At 38.0% G+C, this 24391-nt stretch overlaps 1 pseudogene; it reads left to right on the top strand.

Moving 5' to 3' along the window:
• The first annotated feature begins 12946 nt into the window (after positions 1–12946).
• LOC110588443 lies at positions 12947–13380 on the top strand (annotated as a pseudogene).
• Positions 13381–24391: the final 11011 nt, after the last annotated feature.

Genomic DNA, 24391 nt, shown 5'->3' with positions numbered 1-24391 from the left:
ATACCCAGTAGTGCAATTGCTGGATCATATGGTAGCTCTATTTTCAACTTTTTGAGGAACCTCCATACTGTTTTCCAGAGTGGCTGCACCAGCTTGCATTCCCAACAACAGTGTAGGAGGGTTCCCCTTTCTCCGCATCCCCGCCAATGTTTGTCGTTTCCTGACTTGTTAATTTTAGCCATTCTCACTGGTGTGAGGTGGTATCTCATTGAGGTTTTGATTTGGATTTCCTGATGCCGAGCGATGTTGAGCAATTTTTCATCTGTCTGTTGGCCATTTGGATGTCTTCTTTGGAAAAATGTCTGTTCATGTCTTCTGCCCATTTCTTGATTGGATTATTTGTTTTTTGGGTGTTGAGTTTGATGAGTACTTTATAGATTTTGGATACTAGCCCTTTATCTGATATGTCATTTGCAAATATCTTCTCTCATTCTGTCGGTTGTCTTTTGGTTTTGTTGACTGTTTCCTTTGCTGTGGAAAAGCTTCTTGTCTTGATGAAGTCCCAATAGTTCATTTTTGCCCTTGCTTCCCTTGCCTTTAGTGATGTGTCTAGGAAGAAGTTGCTGCGGGTGAGGTCGAAGAGGTTGCTGCCTGTGTCCTCCTCTAGGATTTTGATGGACTCTTGTCTCACATTTAGGTCTTTCAACCATTTGGAGTCTATTTTTGTGTGTGGTGTAAGGAAAGGGTCCAGTTTCATTCTTCTGCATGTGGCTGTCCAATTTTCCCAACACCATTTGTTGAAGAGACTGTCTTTTTTCCATTGGACATTCTTTCCTGCTTTGTCAAAGATGAGTTGACCATAGAGTTGAGGGTCCATTTCTGGGCTCTCTATTCTGTTCCACTGATCTATGTGTCTGTTTTTGTGCCAGTACCATACTGTCTTGATGATGACAGCTTTGTAATAGAGCTGGAAGTCCGGAATTGTGATCCCGCCAGCTCTCTTTTCTTTTTCAACATTCCTCTGGCTATTCGGGGTCTTTTCTGGTTCCATACAAACTTTAGGATTATTTGTTCCATTTCTTTGAAAAAAGTGGATGGTATTTTGATGGGGATTGCATTGAATGTGTAGATCGCTCTAGGTAGCATTGACATCTTCCCAATAGTTGTTCTTCCAATCCATGAGCATGGAACGTATTTCCATTTCTTTGTGTCTTCCTCAATTTCTTTCATGAGTAATTTATAGTTTTCTGAGTACAGATCCTTTGCCTCTTTGGTTAGATATATTCCTAGGTATCTTAAGGTTTTGGGTGCAATTGTAAATGGGATTGACTCCTTAATTTCTCTTTCTTCTGTCTTGTTGTGGGTGTATAGGAATGCCACTGATTTCTGTGCATGGATTTTATATCCTGCCACTTTACTGAATTCCTATATGAGTTTTTGCAGTTTTGGGGTGGAGTCTTTGGGGTTTTCCACATAAAGTATCATATCATCTGCAAAGAGTGAGAGTTTGACTTCTTTGCTGATTTGGATGCCTTTGATTTCTTTTTGTTGTCTGATTGCTGTGGCTACGATTTCTAATACTATGTTGAATAGCAGTGGTGATAGTGGACATCCCTGCCGCGTTCCTTGACCCAAACATTCTTGAGCAGAGTAGTCTTTAGCTTCCATTTGTTTGAATTTCTTCCAATTTTTTTTCTTGTGATTGAGTTCCAGCTTTAAAACGTTATGATCTGAGAATATGCAGGGAATAATTTCAATCTTTTGGTATCAGATGAGACCTGATTTGTGAACCAGTATGTGGCCTATTCTGGAGAAAGTTCCATGTGCGCTCGAGAAGAATGAGTATTCTGTTGTTTTAGGTTGGAATTTTCTGTATATATCTATGAGGTCCATCTGGTCCAGTGTGTCATTCAAAGCTCTTGTTTCTTTGTTGATTTTCTGCTTAGATGATCTGTCCATTGCTGAGAGTGGAGTATTGAGGTCCCCTACAATTAACATATTATTATCAATATGACTCTTTATTTTGGTTAAGAGTTGGGTTATGTTGTTGACTGCTCCCATTTTGGGAGCATAGATATTTACAATTGTTAGATCTTCTTGTTGGATAGACCCTTTAAGAATGATATAGTGTCCTTCTGTGTCTCTAACTACAGTCTTTAGCTTAAAATCGAATTTGTCTGATATAAGAATTGCTACCCCAGCTTTCTTTTGAGGTCCATTGGCATGGCAGATGGATCTCCATCCCTTCACTTTCAGTCTGGATGTATCTTTAGGTTCAAAATGAGTTTCTTGTAGACAGCATATGGATGGGTCCTGTCTTTTTATCCAATCTGCAACCCTGTGCCTTTTTATGGGAGCATTTAGGCTGTTCATGTTGACAGTGATTATGGAAAGATATGAATTAATTGTCATCATGTTCCTGTGAAGATCTTGTTTTTATAGATTGTCCCTGCCAATTTCTTTTCTATATCACTCTTGGGGTCTTTCTCCTTTTATAGAACCCCCTTAATATTTCTTGCAGGGCCAGCTTAGTGGTCACATATTCTTTCAGCTTCTGCTGGTCTTGGAAGCTCTGCATCTCTCCATCCATTCTTAATGACAGCCTTGCCAGACAAAGTATTCTTGGCCACATGATTTTCTCGTTTAGTACCCTGAATATGTCTTGCCAGGCCTTTCTGCCTTGCCAGGTCTCTGTGGATAGGTCTGACATTATTCTGATGTTCCTCCCTCTGTAGGTAAGGAATCTCTTCCCCCTTAACTGCCCTTAGGATGGTTTCCTTGGTTCTAAGATTTGTGAGTTTTACTATTATATGCCGGGGTGTTGGCCTGTTTTCCTTGATCTTGGGAGAGGTCCTCTCTGCCTCTAGGACACAAATGTTTATTTCATTCCCCAGATTAGGGAAGTTCTCAGCTACGATTTGCTCAATTATATCTTCTAGTCCTCTCTCTCTCTCCACTCCCTCAGGGATTCCAATAATTCTGACATTAGAATGTTTCATGGTGTCACTTATTTCTCTGATTCTATTTTCATGGATTCTGAGTTGTTTTCTCCTGGTCTCCTCTTTTCCCTTTTTATCTATTAATTGGTCTTCTAGGTAACTAATTTGTTCTTCTTCTTATCGATGTTCTCATTTTCTTTATGCATTGGTTTCTTGATTTTATTTAGTTATCTATCAATGTTATCTTATAGCTCACTGAGCTTCTTTAGAATAATTATTTTGAATTTTTTATTGAACAACTCATAGATCTCCTTTTCTTATGTGTTTGTTCCTGGACATTTACTTTGTTTCTTAAAAAAAAAAAAGTTTTATTACCTATTTGAGGCAGGCAGGGGGAGGGGGAGAGGGAGAGGAAGAGAGGGTCTTAAGCAGACTCCATGCGGAGCATGGAGCCCCATATGAAGCTTGATCTCACACCCTGAGATCACGACCTGAGCTGAAACCAAGAGTTGGATGCTTAACTGACTGCACAACCCAGACACCCCTTTACTTTGTTTCTTTTATTGTATCATATTTCCCTGATTTGTTGTGCTTCTTGTAGCTTTGTGTTCATGTCAGCACATTTGAAGAAGCAGTCATCTCTTCCACTCTTTACAGATGGTTTTGGTGGGGAAAGATTTTCACTAATTACTCTGGCTAGATTCTGGGAGTCTTTCAAACTTTTCTATGAATATTTATGCACCATGCCTCATCCTCTATTTCAGATGCACCTTCTCCTAATTTTGCAGAGCCATGTGGGTTGCTATAAACCACCCACTTCTTTTTCCTAGGTCAGTGCACTTGAATGGCCTGGACATTGAGTGCAAGCTCCACTTCTTTTCTCATTCCTGAAGGGGAAGGTGAAAGGTACATACCTTTTCCAAGTTGTAAACCTTTTCCCAATCTTGCAGATCCATGCTGGCTGCTGAGAGCCACCCACCCCTTTTCTTTGTTCATACCTGCCCCTAGGCTTTCAAAATTCTCTTGTTTCCTCAAAACTCTGAATGAAGTGAAACAGAAGCAGTGTCTCAAAAGCCTGGAGATGTTAAATACATGCTTCACTTTCTATTTTTCCCAAGGGAAATATCTCAGGCAATGCTGATCTCTGTCAGTGTTAACCTCTGCCCATATGGGAGAGGATCTGATGTGGGAAAAGTGAAACTGCTCTTCTTACTTATTTCAATGAGCTTGTTCTTAGATGTATGTTCATTTGGGGTGCTGGAACCTCTTAACTGAATTCTGGAAATTTCATAAAGCTATTTTGGTCTATATGTCAACATTAAAGCAGTGTTTCTTGTTCTACCACCTTGCTAATTACCCCTGAGCCACATTTATGTGTAGATATTCTGTTTAAGTTATTTTAACTTTGTTACCAAATTTTTTTATATTGTCTTTTTGTTTTGAGTCCTTTTTTATGTGTTTAATAGTTTGAAACATTTTTACTTATAGCTCTGTTGTATGACACTTTTGAAGGCCTAATCCTATCATCTCTCACTCACAGTAATTTGTTTTCTGGTGTGTTTTGTCATTTTTAGGTCATGTTCATTATTTAGGGGAATTATCAGTAGAGAACCTGAGGAGCTTAGGATAAGAATATGTACTGTTAGGATGGTTTTCATTTGATTCTTCCATGTTTCACAGGATATTATCACCCAAAACTTCTTTCTCTCTTACCTTCATGGCATAAGGATACTTTCTTAAGAAAAATCAGTCCCCAAATGCAATTGAGGACAAATTCATGGCTACAAATTCACAGGGACGATTTTATTTTCCTATTTCAAGCTTGAGTTAGCACAGATATCATACTATTGATGAGAGCAGTCTTTTTAGCCCATGGCTTATTGGAGACCTTTTCACTTTGAGCATCAGTGTTATATGGATATCTCAGTTACATGTATTTTTGTTCTTGTTGTTGTTGTGTCTTGTGTTTTGTGGTGTTTGGGGGGGGGATGTTTTGTTTTGTTTTGCTTCTTGTGGTTTCCAAGGCTCATCTCCTGACCTTGTGTAGGTATAAGTTCAACCCTCTTAGAGGAAATGCAATTTCAACTTACACATTAATTCCCCTAAATTCTTTCCTTTCTTCCTTCCTTCTTTCCTTCCTTCCTTTATTTCTCACTTCCTCCCTCACTCCCTCCTCCCCTTTTTCTCTTCCTTCCTTGACTACATAGTACATTCATGTGGTATAAATTATGAAAATACAAAAGAGTATACTATGAAAAATAAGTCACCCCCTCTTCCTAAGCCCTCATTATTCTGGTCCCTCACCAGGGGCAACCCTTATTATCAATTTATGTATTCTTTCAAAAAATATTCTATGCATACTCATGTGTTTTTTTTTCCCATCCATATGTCACAACATAATACATAGTCTTATGTATTATTTTTTTCTTATAAATACACTTTTGGAGGTTATTCCTTCTCTATACATAAAAACCTATAAATGTTCTTCCTAGTGAGGTCATAGTATCGATTACATGTACATACTGTCTGCTATCAATGTTTTTAAACTCCTGCTTTTACAAACAATATACTTTAGTGAGAACCTTTCATATAATTACTTTTATACATATGTGAGGGTATTTTAAGCTAATTCTTAGAAGTGAAATTGTGATTCAAAATATATATGGTTTTTGTGAAAAATGCAAGAAGGTGCCTATTTTCCCATACTCATAAAATGTAGTGTGTTAATAGATTTCAGTCTCTACCAACAGGTAAAAATGATCTCATTAATTTTTAACTTTTCATTTATAGTATTATGAACAAGATTGAGCTTTAATAAATAAGTTTAAAAGTCATTTCAGGGATGCCTGGTTGGCTCAGTCAGTTGAGAGTCTGCCTTCGGCTCAGGTCATGATCCCAGGGTCCCAGGATAGAGTCCCGCATTGGGCTCCTTGCTCGGCAGGGAGCCTGCTTCTCCCTCTGCCTGCTGCTCCCCCTGCTTGTTCTCACTCTCTCTCTTTCAAATAAATAAATACAATCTTTAAAATAATTAATTAATTAATTAAAAAGTCTTTTCAATTTTCTTTTCTGTAAACTTTGTATTTATATACTTTGGCCATTTTTATAATGGTTGTAGGACTTTTATTGACTTGGAGCAGCTAAGCCCCCATCATGTGTGCAAGTGAAGTACTGAGATTAACCTTCTCAGACACACTCTTAAGCCTGATGCTAGCAATTGATTTAAATGGTAAATCTATTTATGCTACTGATCTATTAAAATCGCTTGTGTGGCTCCTTATTAACAAATGTAATAATCCCAAACCTTGTAAAATAGTAATGTAAAGCCCTCCAACATCTGGCTCGTATTTATCTCTTAATTCTCAGCTTTAGCCATCAACTAGCACACTACTCTCGCAACACTGAACTGCTTCACATACCATGCAGCTTTCCCAGTGCTGTATTCTATTCCTAAATACATTCCTCTTGGCCCTCATTTCAGTCACCAGCCTCTTATCCATTATCTTATAATCACAGCCTTTTCTGAGTTCATTTCTACTTATCCTCTATGATGCATTTAAACCATAACTTCTTTTAATCTCTTAAGGCAGAGTCTGGTGCCACTCCTCTGCATGCTCAAATTGCCTATTGTAACTATTAAAATGATCTGACTGGGGCACCTGGGTAGTTCAGTCAGTTAAGTGTCTGACTTTAGATTTCAGCTCAGGTCATGATCTCAGGGTTGTGAGATTGAGCCCCGTATCGGGCTCTGCACTGGGCATGGAGCCTGCTTGGGATTCTCTCTCTCCCTCTTCCTTGCAAATACTCCTCCTCCCTCTCTTAAAAAAATATATCTGATTATGTGACAGTCTTTCCACTGGGCTGAGAACTTATTGTCAAGGACTCTATTCTATTAATCTTTGAATTCCTAGAATGTAGCATGTATACATCAATACTGTTTATTAAATAAATGAATGTACCCACCAAATAAACTAGGATAACCTTCCCCAGGGATAGAGAATTAGAAAAAGTGTGGGAGGAAAAATGGATGCAACAGTGTACTCTTCTTCCTAACCACTCCCTGCCTTTCACCAAACATACTTTAGGCAGGTGTATTAGTTTTGAATATGGTTATACCAAGAAGCAGTGGAGATACTATGTCTAAAAAGGAAAATGTACACACATGTGTGTGTATTTGTGTGTGTTTTCAGAAGGTCATTAAGATGGTAGAGCACACGCAAAAAATAAATACCTGTAATTAAAAAGTACATACAAATGAATTGTTCCAGAATGTGAAAAAGTATTATCAGAGCCTGGGAGAGTTCATGCCTCTCAAGAAATAAAGAATATTTTCATCTGAGATGAACTAGTGTAATTAGTATGGGTTAGCAATCAGCATCATGATGGAAACATAATTGATATTTTGAGGAGTATTTTTTTAAGTTTATTCCTACTGTTGAATGACTCAGCTGTTTCAGAAAACAAAACCAAATAAAAAGTACAAATGAATGGATGAGTATGCCATGAAGGCCATTCTTAGATGATCAAAGCTCTGACTATTTCAGTTACTGCCAGTATTACACATGTCCCCTTCATAAATGCTACTCTAAACAGTTAACCAGCACAACATTGGAGGTCTGCCTGGGCTCTTTGCTTGGGCTGAGGGTCCCAGAAAATTAGAAGAATTCTGAGAATCAGTATGTTCTCTTTTTTTCCACCATACTGTTATCGTCATGGTTACTGCAAGAGGAGAGATTTAATTCAAAATACTGGGCCTGAATCTTTTGTTTAGGTTATCTGATCTCACTGAACTCTTGCTGAAAGTAGATCAGAGAAAAAAAGAAGGAGAGGGTCCCCAGGCTCATAGTGATGGCCAGTTTCCTGCATTGTGGACAAAATCCATTTCTAAATCCATCAACCATTTTACATAGGGCACCAAATTATAAGAGACAGATTAAAATAGACTTAAGGGGGAAAAAGAATAGTGGGGAAGAGAGAGAGATGTTTTATTATATTTGTTTTGTTCTAGACTACTGGGGGCTTCCATACTCAAAGAGTTAAACAACCAGCCTCAGAAAATAAGAACTAAGGCAATTCTGGCCTTCAGGCGATGAAAACCAGGGATGCACATTGTCAGCTCTTTCTCTCTCATTTCTGCTTCTCTTGGCCTGTTGGTTTCACTCTTTTTTATAAGCCAGTGATTTTACATGGTGGGAAATACCGATTCTAAAAGCAATGGGTTCAGAACCTCACGGCTTCAGAGTAGAGAAAATAGAGATTTTACTCCACAGTTCCTGGAATAAAGTATTCCTGGAACAGAATGCAATTCGCCAAGTTCAGCTGGAACCACACAGCCACCACTTGGCTAAGTCACTATGACTTGTGGGGGCTGGGGATTGGGGCACTATGATGGTTCCAACTTGGATTGTGTCTACTCCTTTGCTTAATTATTACATTTGACTAGGGCTGGTGTGGAGGTGCTCTATGAGAACCACAGGGTCGGAGCTAGTGAAGGGGGGATTATCAACAGCAAAAAAAGGGAGGAATTGGGGCAGTGAAAAAAAAAAAGACATCAACTTCAGCAACCACCAGAATAACATGGATTTTATGGGACATTATGTTCTGTTTCAACAGTGCTCCTGACAAGTGAACTTTGTGAACTTACAAACTGGAGACCGCCTATATCTGAAAAATTACTCAAGGGAAAAAAGGACAATGGTTTTGGGAGAAAGTGCATCATGTCATTTATCATCTGTTTTCCCCTTGAAGAACAGGCGTGGCTTTCCTTTGGGTTTCTGGTCGTTCCAATGAGGTTGCTTCCTTAGTTGATAGGCCAAAGCCATTGCTCTTTAGGTCAAAGCCCAAAGTCAGTCTGATTGTCAGCAATAAAATCTCTCCTATCCTCTGAGGAGTGAATCAGGACATTCTTTAGAGTGTCAAACATATAAATTATCTTGTTCACAGGTCAATATTTACTACATATGATATCAAAGTATAAATTAACACCATACAAATAGTATATAGTCTCTATAGTTTATTCTAAAATAACTGCCTTAAGGTTCATGTTAGAATGTTCCCTGTGATGAAAGTTTTGTAGTAATTATCCTTATACTATATAGACATATTTTTGTTAGATAATTACTACATGGAAACAATATGGTGTGTAGTGTATTTGTTTTTTATAGAAATGTCAAAATAATGTAAATTAACACACCCCAAAAGCCACACTATGCTTTCTTGACGATATGGCCCTGTCCTAGGGCACCTGAGTAACTCATCTGTTCTGAAGAAAAACCTATAGGAATACAATGTAGGAAAGTTATTCAGATTTTTGGCAGATAACTCTGGAAAGATTTTTTAAAAGTCATTTCATGCAATTGCTTTGCAAATGTTAAAAAAAAAAAAAAAAGGAACAAGAACATGGAAAGTTTCCCAAAATGCAAAATGCAAAATCTAACAATCACAACTGAAATACAATTCATAACAGCTACCAGATTCTCAACAACTTCCTAGTTGTTGGAAAAAAAGTAACTTTTTTTTGTTTGAAAAGTTAAAATACCCTCCTCCCATGTTTTATTTTCTTTCTTTCCCTTAACTGTGAAAGAATGTAAGATTTCATAACAGCAGACATTCCGCTTGCATTTGATTGAGTCACTTTATGCAGATATTTGACCATGTTGAAAAGAGAATTGAGAAAGAAAATGTTCTTGCTATCACTGACATTCTTTAAACACTCACTGGAGCATCTGAGGTGACAGCATGGTCATAGAGGCTATCGTACTCTGTGATTTGGTTGTAACTAAACATTCACTGTCAGAGCCATTGAACTAAAGAGTTTTGCATTGGAAGCACTGTACAGACCCCGTGTGAAACAGCTTAGATTTCAAGTAACCCTCAACTTGTGTGGGGTCTGAACTTAGTCTTGTAGTTTAGAAAAAAATAGGTTATAAACTTTGTCTTGTCTTCAACATTTAAAATGCTTCTGTGGGGCACAAATGGTTTATTAGTTTCTTAGCTCATGGTAAGAAACCCACTGACATTTAAATCTGCTCTCTTACAAAACTAAACTCAGCCTCATTTTGACAGTTTACTTTGGCCTAAAGTATTTCCTTTAGTCAGATACCTTCAATAGTCTAACTCATCCACTGGCATGGATGGAGTGTTAAATGGAATTAAGGATTCACAAGCTCATGTGATTATCATTTCAATTCAAAGGAAAATTTGACCTCTGGGAACTGAAATGGACTTTCAGTTTAGCCAGACCTCTTGAAATTCACAGTTTTAGAAATTCTGTTGGGAGAAGCAATAGCAAGTACCCAAGGCATTGAATGTCTTGAAATTCAGTATTTTTTTTTAATGCAGAGAGGCAGAAAGTGGAATTGCTTTATATTAAACAGTTCAGTGTTGATTTCATATGTTTTGATATATTTTTTCTTTTTTTGTAACTAGCTGAGATTGAACAGTGAAAGAAGTAAAAAGAAAATGACATCAAATTCAAGGTCAACTTTTAATTCCAGCCTTGACACAAAATGATATGTCATCTAGAACAATTATTTCAATTATCTGAAATTCAATTCTCTTTGTATCATTTAATGACAGCTGCTGTAACAAACAACTGCAAAACCTCTTTATTTATTATTAATACATAATAAAATATATTTTCTGATCACAAAATCCAAAGAGAATTTTCTTATCAGATGACTCGAGATAGCATCCTTTCAGGTAGTAATTTAGGGACTAGTCCTATTTCATATTATGGCCCTGTTATTTTAGAGTCTTTCATTTTTGTTTCCAAAAACAGGGAGAGAGAGAGAACAAGGAAGACCCTGTAGGATGATTCAGGAGCTAGACTTAGAAATGGTTTATGTCATATCATGGCTTATATCATTCCACAGATAAGAACTCCATCACATCTGCAAAGTGGATAACCTGTATCAATTTTGAATGTTATCAAATAAATTTTCATATCATATTCATATTAAATGAATTCCCTAGATGTAAGATAAGTGGAAATGATGGACCTGTAGCATTATCTTTGCCACAAAAAGTAAATGAATGAGGTTAAATGAGCTCTACATCCTCCTTCAAAAGTCTGTAGTTTAGTGAATAAAGAGAAAATACAGGATAAGATTCAAGGAAAGCAGAACTAGTCAAAGTTGCAAAGAGCAGCATACAACACTGGACTGTCAATCTGCAGGGGGCCAGAACATGCTTGATATTTCTCATAATTTCCCACATATTTGCATGAAACTATGGGCACTTATTAATGTTTGCCGTTGAAGGTCCTTAAAGCTGAGAGACTTAAAAGTGGGATGAAACTGGTGAAAGGAGTAAAATAAGGACTGGGTACTCTTGAAGACAAATTTTTTTTAACCTCAGTATGTGAGCATTAGCCAGTCTTGGCATGGAGAAAAAAGTCAATATGGAATTAAACAATCAGCTCCAAGAAGAACTCCACCTACCTGCCTTTATATGAACATCTCCATTTCTGTTGAAGGACGTGGTTCACATCCTCAGTTATGGCTATACAATCACATATATCGTAACAGTGAGGTTCTTTCTAGGGAGAAGGACAGGCGCTTAAAGCTCCTCAAAAACTTTTTATTTTAGAGTTTTATATTTTATATTGGGTTTATTTGTTGTTAGTGGTAGTTTTCTGTTGTTGTTGTTGTTGGGTTTATTTTTTGGTTTTTTATTTTGTTTTGTTTTTTCTTTTTCTTTTTTTTTTAGATGAAAAGCAAACACTTATAGATCAAAGAGTCTTGCTTTTGTAGGAAGTTTTCCAGAATCCATAAACTATCCATGAGGACAATTCTTCAAACACACAATGATTTCAACAAAATAAAACAAAGCTGTTGGACTTCTGCCCTGTGTCGTCAGGGACAAAGGCGTGTCTCTCAATTAGAAAACTCTTTGCTATAGTCTAGCCTCATGACTTGAAGCTGCCTGCTGATTTCTATCAGTTCTGATGCCAATCTGAGCCTGGTCTCTAAATTCTAAAGTGACAGTGGATACATTGTCTTAAAAACATTCCTACTCTCTCATGCCAATAGAGAAACAGAGGAACTCTGGGGAAATTTAATAATAGCCAATATTTATTAAGTACTTATTTTGTGCCAAGCACCGCTCTAAGATGTTTGTATGTATTAGCACAATTAATCCTTTCTTTGAGAGAAAGTTACTATTTTGGGCCTCATTTCTTTAGATGAAGAAACTAAAGAACAGCAAAGTAGCACACTTGGAAAAGAAGTAGAGCCAGAATTCAAACTCTCATATTTTGGTTTCAGAATCAAGTTCTTAACTGCATCACATAGTGCCTGTGGTGACATAAAATACCACAAGCAGTCATCTTGTGATGACTGTCCTGAGAGGACATGCTTTCTCTTGAAAGAAGATGATGCATCCACTTGGAAACTGAGGGTAAGGGATACATTCTAGTAGTCTGTGCTCTGAGATATGTCTTCCAGCATCTCTGACATGTAAAGAGCTTAGAAGTCAACACTCCCATCTTTATAACAAGCAAAAACTGAACGAACTACAAATCAATTCTTCTTGGACCTATCAGAGAACTAAGGTTGTAGGGAAAACTACCACCTGCATATGGACACAAAGGTGACTCCAGAGAGTCACAGCTGAGATCTGCCTACCTGAAGAACAGAAAGGACTGGAACTATAAACCTGTAGGCATGGTTAAGTGTAATTTTGATAAATTTCTGGAGACTGAGTTGGACTAACCTGTAGGAGAGAAACTCTTAGCAGCCACAGTCTTATGGGACCCCACACTTTCCCAGGCTTTACTTCCAGGAAATCCGCAATATTCTCATGGTGAAATGTTGAGAAAGATCCCCTCCTGGCTCTAGCAGGAGAAGGGGAAGAACAACAATGGTAAAATATCCCTAAAACATTCTCCATAGCAAAGGCCTACTCTCTAGGGAAAAATAAAACTTTACCAGAGCCTAATCCCACCTGCCATAAGGGCATTTCTCTCACTTCATCACTCTGTAGCTTTCATGATTCACCTAAGGGGGTGAAGGATCTCAGAAACACATGTGAAGGCATGCACTTTCGAGCCCATTTGATGCCAAGTCATCATGAAATTCAATCCCTTTGTGACCTAGGACTGCAGTAAAAATCACAAACACTGCTTTAGGGCCCTCTTGCATATGCCCAAGAAGATCATGTCTGCCAGCTCTTCAAGCAGCTGCAGTAGAAGGACAATGTCTGCTCCATGCCTGTTCACAAGGATGATGAGGTCCAAGTGGTTTGGGGACACTGCAACAATCATCGAGTTGGCATGGTAGTCCAGGCTTAGGGAAAGGAATATGTCATCTACATCGAATGGATGAAGCCTGAGAAGGCTAACAGCATAACTATTCACGTGGGCATTAATCTGAGCAGGGTGGTTATTATCAGGCTAAAATTGAACAAAGAGAAAAAAATTCTTGAGTGCAAAGCCAAATCTTGACAACTTGGAAAAGAGAAAGGCAAATATAAAGAAGAACTTATTGAGAAAATGCAGAATTAAATATAATCTGTTGTGTAACCATAGTTTAACTGTAAATTTTTATGTAGTATAGGCTCCTTTGGAACATTTCAAAATGTCTCTGGAACATTTCATTTCCCTCCTGTTTTGCTACTCATCTGTAGCTCTATAAATCTACTTTTGCAATTTTGATTAATAATTCTATGAATGAAAGTTAAAAGTGTCACCCCCACACACACACCCTTGAAGGTCACAGCTCAAGGACACAGGATTACTAAAAGAAAGATTTAGTCATGAGATTACAGAATGGTTTTTTGCCCAACCTTAGATTAATATTACACTAACAGAGCTGCAGTGGAATAACAGTGGATTGCAGTTGTTAGTTTTGCAAGACACAGACTCTCTCTAAGGAGTAGTATTTAGGAAAGTCCAATGTCAACAGGGGAAATAAAAACAAGAACATTAGATGCATTTGAAGCCTCTGGCACCTACAGCTACAATAAACATTAGACACAAGCCACTCCTACCTAGATTAACACAAACTTCACACTAAAGAATTATTTAGTTTACTTCCTGTTCTCCAATACATAATGTCAGGCTTTCAACAAAAATGACAAAGCATGCTACAAGGCAAGAAAAAACAGTCAGAAGGGACAAAGAAAGTCAGAATTAGACTCAGATATGGCAGAGATGTTGGAATTATCATACTGAGGATTTAAAATAAATATGATTAACATGTTTCTCTAATGGAAAAAGTGGACAAGATGTAAGAACAAATGAGTAATGTAAGCAGAGAGATGAAAACTCTAAGAATCAAGAGGAAATGCTAGAAATCAAAACCAGAATGCTTTCCATGGGCTCATCAGTGGACTGGACATGGCTGAGGAAAGAAGCAGTGAGCTTAAAGATATATCAAGAAAAACTTCTCAAACTATCAAGAACGTGAAAAGACAGGGCAGATAATGAAAGGAAAGTTTTCCAAATCATGTATCTGATAAGGGACTTGTATCTAGCAAGGAGTCTGACTCATGGTAAAAAACCTATGCATGGTTTCTCAGGTCTGAGCATGGGCAGTGACATGATTTGTCAGGCAGACCTCATGGTAGACAGCTGCACTCCGCACACCAGACTGGGTGCATGGCTGGTACATTGCAGTTTCTGAAGGGAATTGTACTTAAGGACTCAAGCCTCTATGGCTGGTCAAGAGATAATGCTCTTTGCATATTTATGTTCCTAGCCCCAGTGCTTTCATTCTTAGCTCATTTTATCTGAGGCCTTGGACAGATCTTCCCAAAGACCTCTGCTGAGAACTTCTATCTCAGGGGAGAAGAGGACACCTGTAACACACTTTTCCCTACTCCAACCCATTACCCAGTATTTTCACACTTCTAGTCTTTCCCTCTCTCCCTTTTCCCACCACCACCATTCATAATACTGCCAGAGAGTTTTGTTTGGGCCTCCTCAACCTTGAGACAACCCTACATTCATGCTGAACCACCTGCCCCTCAACTCGCACATCATACCATGGAGAAAAACGGGAAAGGAGAGTGCTTTCTCTGATTTTAGCCTCTTGCTTATACCGTCTCAGTAAGTAATTAAGGGTTTAACTCTTTCATTTTTGGCTTATTGTTTTAAATAGCTACTCTGACACCTGGCAGCTATGCTCTTTCTCCCAGCTCAGCTGCACTCATGACAGCTAAAATACTTTAAAAAATTTTACAATTTGGGCGCCTGTGTGTCTCAGTCAGTTAAGCGTCTGCCTTCAGTTCAGGTCATGATCCTGGGCTCCTGCTCAGCAAGGAGTCTGTTTGTTCCTTTCCCTCTGCCCCTCCTCCAGCTTGTGTTCCCTCTCTCTCTCTCTCAAATAAATAAATAAAATCTTTAAAAAAAATTTTACAACTCAATAATAAAAGATAACCCAATTAAAAAATGGGCAAAAGATCTGGACAAGTATTTCTCTAAAGATATACAAGTGGACAAAAATCACGTGAACAGATGCTCAGCATCACTACATATCAGAGAAATGAACAAGAAATGAGATAACACTCTGTATCCACTAAGATGGCTGTAATGAAAAAGATGGATAAGAATGTGTTGGCAAGGGTATAGAGAAGTTGGAACACTCATACATTGCTAGGGTGAATGTAATATTGTGCAGCTGCTTTAAAAAACAATCTGGCAATTCCTAAAAAGGTTAAAATAGACTTACCATATGATCTAGAAATTCTACTCCTAGCTATATATGCAAAAAAGATGAAATGAAATGCAATGAAAAAGAATTGAAAACATGTGCCCTTATAAGAACATGTACACAAATGATCATAGCAGCTTTATTCATGATAACCAAAAGGTAAGAATAACTCAGTGTTTATCAACTGATGAATGGATAAATAAAATGTGGTATATCCAAACAATGGAATATTATTCAGCAATAAAAAGAAATAAAGTACTGGTACTTGCTGCAACATAGATAAACCTTAAAAACATTATGTTAAGTGAAAGAGACAGTCACAAAGGAACACATATTGTGATTCCATTTATAGGAAATGTCAAGAATAGGCAAATCTATATAGACAGAAAGCAGGCTAGTGGTTGTCTACACCTGGAGGGGTGACAGAAGAATTGAACAGTGATGTTTAAAAGCAAGTAGGGTCTCATTTGGGGGCAATGAAAATATTCTAAAACTGATTGTCATGATGGATGCATAACTCTGTCAATGTACCAAAAGCCACTGAGTTTTATACTTCAAAGGGGTGAACTGTAAGTCATATGAATTATAGCTCAATAGAGCTATAAAAAGATATACTTAAAGTGTTAAACCTTGTATACAATTTCTGAATGAACAAAGGTGAAATTAATTAGAAATGTACTGACCATAGCTCTATACAGTTTAAAACCTGTTTAATATTTTTTAAATCTTTTTTGAACACAAGTATATTTCTAGTTCTTAGGATAATATTTGACATAACAGTGATATTCAATAAATATTTAATTAATCAAAAGTTATGTAAGTGTTGGGCAACTGGGTAATTCATTTGGTTAAGTGTCTGACTTCGGCTCAGGTTGTGATCTCAGCATTCTGGGATTAAGTCGGACTCTCCCCGCTTGTCCCTCTGCCCCTCCCTTGCTTATGCACACACCTCTCTCTCTCTCAAATAAATAAATAAAATCTTTAAAAAAAATGTTGCATAACTGTAATTAGAATAGCAGAAGAAAGTGAGAATAGAAAAGCAGAAATATATAAAGTTATAATGTCCTGAACTTTCCAAAATGAATGGCAGATATAGATCCAGGGAGCTCAAAGAACACCAAACAGAATAAATACCAAAAAAAACCAAAAAACAAAAATAAAAAATAAAAACACACTTTGGTCACCATATCCAAACTGTAGAAAATCAAAGACAGCTGGAGAGTGGGAGGATTAGAATTACAGTACACTTCTTGTCAGAAACCATGCAAGCAAGAAGAAAATGGAATAAAATACTTAAAGTTTGAAGGAAAAAAAACAACCACCTAAAATTGTTATTCTTTGAAAGTAAAGGAAACAAAGACTTTCAGATAAACAAAAACTGAGAGAATTCAACACAAGTAGATATGCCCTTTAAGACATATTAAAATAACTTATTCAAGGAGGAGGCAAATAATACAGATCATTTTATGTCTGTATATATTGAAGTCCTATGTTCATTACCACAGAAAGCAACCTTATATGAAAATGAATGTTATCAAGTAAAAATGATGTCATCATGATGTAAATCCATATTGAAAAGGGGAAGGAGATTTGAACACAGAGGCAGACATGCTTAAAGACAAGACAAAGTAGAGACACAGAGAGAATATCGTCTACAAGCTGAGAAATGCCTGAAGCTACCAGAAGCTGGGAGAAAGGTGTGGGACAGACTCAAGCCTCATCCATCACTGATTTGGTTGACTTAGATGATGAGGTTTTAGACTCAGAGGTAATGCTGAAATAATTCAGATTTGGGGGATATGGGGATAGAATGAACAGCTCTCAGAAGGAACTAAGCTACCAACATTTTGATTTTGGACTTCTAGCCCCTGAAACTATGTGACAAATTTCTGTTGTTAAATCCACCCAGTATGGAGTACTTTGTTATGGCTGTCCAGGACACTAATACAGATCATATTAACACTAAGTGGGGTGCTGCTGTGACAAATATCTAAAAACATGGAAGTGGCTTTGGAATTTGGTAGCATCGAGAGTCTGGGAGAATTTTCAGGAGTTTGATGGAAAAAGTCAAAGTTGCCTTGAAGATAAGACTGTTGTAGAAACCTGAATGTTCAACATGCTTCTGGTGAGATCTCAGAAATGAAGGACATGTTATTCATAACTGGAGGAAAGGCGATCCTTATAAAGTGGCAGAGAACTTGTGTCCTGTTGGGCAGTAAGTAGAATTTGTAAGAAATGAACTCAAATATGTAGTTGAGGCTGTTTCTGACAAAGTGTTGAAGGCATGGTGTGGTTTCTCTGGTTTCTCCTTGCTGCTTATAGTAAAATGCAAGAGGAAGGAATTGCTAGCCAGAATTGGAAGAGGTGGATTGACCATGTCAGCAGAAACACTTCCAGCTTGGACTGAGGGAGAGAGAGACCAGACAAAATGAAGGAAGACTTTCAGACTTCTAGGATTCTATAGGCAGGAAACAGGTGAATAGAGCAATTCAGCTGTGAGCATGTGTAACCCTTCAAAAAACCAGAAGAATTACCTCACGGGAAGTTCAGAGGCCAATAGGTCTATCATTGACATTAGGCCAAAGGCTCAGGGCACTGGGCTACAGCCTCCTCCATTCCAAGAGTCAGGGCCACATGATGAGTTCCAAAGGGTGGGGTTACTTCCCAGGCAGAGAAGGATGAGCCACCACCCAGAGCTGCCACCCCAGTAGGCCCAGAAGACAAAACGTTGACACAAAGAGGGTTAGTCTCAAGACTTAAATTTAATGGAATTTGCCCTGCTAGTTTTCTGACTTATTTAGGACCCATGACTTCCTTTTTCCTTCCTATTTCTTAGGATAGAATGGGAATGTCTATCCTAAGTCTGCCCCACCACTGTATTTTCGAATCAGGTAACTTGTCTGGTTTCACAGGTTCGCAGGTGAAGAGGAATTAACTTTGCCTCAGAATGAATCACACCCCAAGCTCTACCCATAATGATCTGAGTGATTTAGATGATGGGATTTTAGATAGAGTTGACACTAAAGTGATAAAGATTTTTGGGATGTTGAAATAGGGCAAACAGATTTTGCATGTAAGGAGGACACGAATTTAGGAGCTTGGAGACAGACTATTATGAATTGAATTGTGTCCCCCACACAATGATAGGTTGAAGTCCTAACCCCAGCACCTGAGAATGTCAGTTGACTTGGAAATAGAATCTGTGCAGGGATAATCAAGTTCAAATAAAATCATTAGGGTGGGCCCTAAACCAATATGAATGTCATCTTTACAAAGAGGGGAAACTTGGACACAGAGTTAAACACAGAAAGGGACAGTGATGTGAAGATACAAAGAGAATACCATGTACAAGCCAAAGAACGCATGAGACTATCAAAATCTAGGAGAGGTCATGGGATTGATTCTCCCTCGCAGCCCCTGGGGGGAACCAATTTTGCTGACACTTTGATTTCAAACTTCTGGCCTCCAGAATCAAGAGACAATAATTTATGTTGTTTAAGCCACCTATTTCATGGCAATTTATTATTGAATTCTCAGAAATTTGGTTCTGCATAAAGAAAGGAACAGCAATATCAATAACCACTTTAAATGTGAATGCTCTAGATAGATCAATTAAAAAAATTGTCAGAGGAGATTTAAAAAAACTACACAACTATATTGTCTATTAAAAATGTACTTTTACTATAAGGATTCAAATAGATTGAAAGTAAAGGGATAAAGAAAGATATGCCAGCTAACTCTAATCAAAAGAAAGTTGAAGTGGCTATATTAATTTAGACAAAGCAAACTTCAGAACAAGGAAGATTATCAGGGATAAAGAGAGAGATTACATAATGATTGATAAAGGGTCAATTCTGCAAGAAGACTTAACAACCCTAAACATGTATGCACCTAACATTAGAGTGTGAAACTACTTGAGGCAAAAGCTGCTAGATCTGCAAGGAGAAATAGATGAATTCACTATCACTTGGTGGACATCAGGGCCCACGAATTGACATTACCATCTGTTTGCCAAGTATTCTTTATTTTTGTGACTGCTCTCAATCCATAAAAACATGGATTATATGCATTAGGACACATAATACCATGACAAATTGAACATGCAATGCATGTTTTCATTTTACCTAGGCATCTTCCTCAAAAGATCATCACTTTGTTTAATAATTACTCAGTGATCTTTGTTTTTTCCCTGCATGTTTCCTCCCAAAAGCTATCCTCGGTAGGGTGTGGTTAATGTCATCAAGACACCATCATATAGAAGGACACCCAATTGAATGCTTCTTTAATTCCCTGGAGCACATCCTGGGACCTTTAGATTCAAACAAAAGAGTTGATTTCTATAGAATAATATCTTCACTTTTAGGGGGCATCGGTAAATCTATCTAAGAGAAAGTATCATTCTCTTGTTCTAGCCTTTCCTTTTCACCATTATTCATTTTTCAGCCCCTTTTAGATCAGTAAATACTTTTCCTTCTTTTAATTTATTATTGGCTTTCATTCAAATCCTCCTTCCATCCCCAGAGTACAAATGTAAGGTTCAGCAGAGGATTAACCCATATAGGTGGCAGTAATGAGTCTTGTCAATACCCTTTGTCCATTTTAGTCAAATAGAGTAAGACTGGATAAGTACAAGCTTATGAGTCTCATCCACTGGGCAAAAAATCAGAAACAGATCCAGCTTAGAAAGGTGAGGATAAACAACAGCCCAATATCCCCTTAGGAAATTGTACAGTGACATTCAAGGATATTTTCATGGTGGCATGTTAAGCAATTCTTTTTTCTGAAATTCTTAAATGAAATCCAACTCCTGGCACTACAGAATTGGGTAGAGATAAAGAACAGAAAATTAGAAGTAGAGAAAAATTTATGTAGGCTTCCATGTCTCACCCCTCTTCCTTACCTTCTGCAATATCTCAACAACCTATCCAATGGAAAATTCCCTTTACTTTCATGCCTGTTAAATTTTTGACACACACTTATTCAACCATAGAAGCCATCACTTCAGTCCATTATCACTCTCACTTTTGTAAGAAAGTGTTTCTACTGCTTATTCCGATGTTCAGTCAGCTCACTACTTTGTAGAGGTGAACTTTCTTGCATGTGATCCTTTTAAGTCCATGTTGCAGTGTACCTGCAATAAAATTGGTTCTTTGATTAGGTGATATGTAAACAAGAGCCCAAACTGAAATAATATTCTCTATGGTGTTAGGATACTTTGCTTCAGCTATCAGATATGCAAATCCAAACCCAGAATGCATATCTATTGCAGTGAAGGCCTATTGGTATCCACCACAGAGCCATGGATTACCTGCCAGCTATGGGTCAGCCTAGATCACCTTGGTATGAGGCCCATGACTATATTTAGTCTCTGATGTTCCTGTTAACGGACAGGCAATTTTTAGTCACATTTCAAATTTCTGAGTGAGATAGGTAGATACTTCTTATTCCTGCCCATTGTTGCATTGCTCATATGTCTACAGCCACTATCTCTTTACCCAAAAGTCCACCCTTCAAGTACAAGTGGGCATTCACTTTTGGGTTCAAGTCACCTTAGAAATAGGAAGGGGGTTTTTGATGTGCATTAGCATGTCCCACTTTAGTTCCCCCGTTCAAATCCAGGTTTTCCATAACAGAGCACCCCAGCAGGGTGTTCCTTTAATTTTCCAGTCATCTAGAGGATTCTTTTCCAAATCGTATTACCAGTCTATTAGTCCTAATCCAAAAATCCTGGCTGTTGCCACAGGATGGCAGTAATAGACTTTTGCCAGAAGCTATAGTCAGCACACCTGCCAGTAGCAGAAACTTCCACAATCACCATCTTGTTCAGTCCTCTTTTATCATTTACAGTTAACCTTTAGGATCTATCAGCTTTTTTATAGGCCATATTGAACTATGACATAAGAAATTTGTGGGTACTAATATCACTGTTTATCACAGATCCAAAATTAAAGCCAAAACTGCTCTCCTATGTATCTCATATGGTTTTAAATTAACTACTTGAGTGGGCTCAGGTAATTCTAAAGGTTTCCTATTTAGCATATCTACTTAAAATGGAGGGGAGGAGCAGACTTGTACAACATCCCTTTCCCAAAGATTTGGATAAGGAAAGAGCCCATTCAGACATCACATCCTTTGCAATGATACATCCTGGTAAGAGTGAGACAGTAAACATGCACAATTTGTATCCATAAATCCCCACTCTGAGCCATACTTTCACTTGCTAGCCTTCTACCCACACATCACCACATTCCCCTAATGTAATTACAGTGCCCATTAACACTACATTATAATGTCTGGGTACCAGTCTCTAGCAATCCCAATAAAGTTTCTTCATCACCCGTAAGCCTCTTGACCCAGAACAATGCAAATGGCTGTGGGTCCCCAATGGGGTTTTCTCTAAGAGACTTGGGCTTTCCCATCACTCACAATCATAATTGTCTCTTTGCTTTGTACTTTTTACATTGGCAAAGGCTCTGAAGAGATTCTGGACTCTTCTCTTGTGTAATACTCAGATTTTTAATCTGCCAAAACTAGGGTAGATTGATTGAATCTGTCTTAATCATTTTACAATCTGAGGAGCTGGTGCTGGAGTGTTTATAATCTTTTATAGCGATTCATTAACATTTAATGACTACTCCAATTATCTCCCCCCCTTTCATGCCATTTTTAATCACCCATAAAACGTTTCTGCCTGGTTCAATTGTCCCAAGGTTTTTCCCCATCCCTTGTATCCTTCTTGCCCCATTTCTTCTGAATAGTCCTAGTTTCCCCCTGTCATTAAACCCCATTCAGAAGAGCTGAGCAAGGAGATCTGGGGGATCAAATTATCTTGCACCCCCCCAACAAGGTAGGCACCGAGATGTCCACAGACTTGTAACTCTTTCATCTCAGCATTAACCATCACCTGACTCAGAATCACAGTGTTAGGTTATGGATCATCATACAACCAATCCAAAGATGCTAGCATTCCCAGCATTTCAGTAGCCTTGGAGTATTCCATTTACTATCCAAGAGAGGAGATGGGTAATTCCCCTCTCCAGGGCTTGTATAACACACTCTTGCCATTATACAGCTTAACAGAAGGGAGTTTGCCCTTCTAAACACATCTCTGTGAAAGCTACAAGCCAGGTTAGGATCCTGAATACAACTGCACACAATATCACCTCTAATTCCCCAAACTCAATTTCCATTTCAAAGCAATTCCCAGAAGAGTTGCAAAATGGATCTAAAAGGTAGCTTAACCCTATAATTGACTAAATTACAATCAAAGCAAATATTTACCCAAACTCCTCCCAGATACTCCAGTCCTCCCCCTTTACAGACAGTCACAGCCCCTAAATGGTGGTGCTAGCAGTTTCAATGTGCTCTTGGTCACTTTACCTAGAATAGATAGGAGCAGCAAGGCTCCAATTCTTGGCTGAATTTCCCTCAGTTTGAATCTCCCTTGCTTTTCCCCCTGGCCCCAGGCCTACAAATGCTTTTCTGCCTATCAGTGAAAGGAGTGATTCTGTGAACTCAGCGTAGAATGGGCAGGGAGAAACCACCTAGAAACAATGTTTTCATCCCCCTCACCAATCTAGTATCTCATCTTTCTTTCTCCTAAACAATGCTTTAGCCTTTATTATCTAAATTAGAGTTGGGGGGGGCTTTCATTTCAAATGTCCCATCTGGGTCACTAACTGTGTGGTATTCCACTAACAGTATGGCATTCCCCAGTTTGGGTATTTTGAAACGAACTCACCGCTGGACTCTACAGAGTGTACTCACACAAGGTTTTTATTTAAAGATAAAGGAATCAAAAGGTAAGAGGTACAAACTTTCAGGTACAAAATAAATAAGCCATGGAGATAAAAAGCAAAGTATAGGAAATAAAGTAAATTAAGATTGTAATTAACATTGGTGACAGATGGTGACTACACTTACCATGATAAACACTGAGTAATGTATAAAATTGTTGAATCATTATGTTGTACACCTGAAACTAATATAACACTATATGTAATTATACTTCAATAAAAAAAATAAAATAAAGGTAAAGGATGCAGGACACCAGGAGAAAGAGAATGCAGGCAAGCATCGATGAGACCCCAGAGACATCACAAGGCCCTTTCTCTGAGCACCATGGACTGACTGAATCTCTTGCTTGAACCAGGAGATCTGTGCAAGGAATCTTTGGTAGAAACCCCACCAAAAAGCTCTCAGTGGCTCCTTACGTAGTCAAGCCAGGTTATCAAACTGGTTAGGTCAGTTGCAAAGCAGCAGTAAAGAAATTGACCCTCGAGGTCACTGGGGAGGGTTTGGGCCTTTAGCAGCACATCTTAAATACCACTGCCACTATCTTGGCCAAAAGTAAAACCAGTGAGACATCCAAGGGTCCCCAGAGATAAAGATAGAACAGTTCCAGTTTAAAGGTAAATCAGCTCTTTCCACATATCACCTCACCAGAAAACTTAAAGCATTTATTGCCTACATTATTATTTAATTATTACACTATTGTTGAATATTAAATAAAAATTGTTTAAGTTTTATGTATATATGTTTTATCTCTCCAGCTATATCATAAGCATTTTGATGAATTAGTCCATTTATTAGTTGCTAAATTAACATTTATTGAATAAAAGCATGACAGTGATATAATGAATACATGAAGACAATTGATACTGAGATGAATTAGAAATCGATTACTACTAACCCAAGGTACTAAAAGGAATTCTGTAATCATGGGAGAGATGCAAATAGCCAGTTCCTGTCTGGGGAAATCTAGTATCTCAAAATTTCTAGTTGGGTTTCATAACACTGAAATATGGCACTGTTTGAGTAATCCAAATTGCTAGTCACTATAATACTCTGGGTTCTATGCAG

Source organism: Neomonachus schauinslandi, chromosome 2 (assembly GCF_002201575.2).
Source record: "Neomonachus schauinslandi chromosome 2, ASM220157v2, whole genome shotgun sequence".
NCBI classification, from domain to species: Eukaryota; Metazoa; Chordata; class Mammalia; order Carnivora; family Phocidae; genus Neomonachus; species Neomonachus schauinslandi.
Note: the sequence above shows the minus strand (reverse complement) of the source record. Positions and strands in the feature narration are given on the sequence as shown.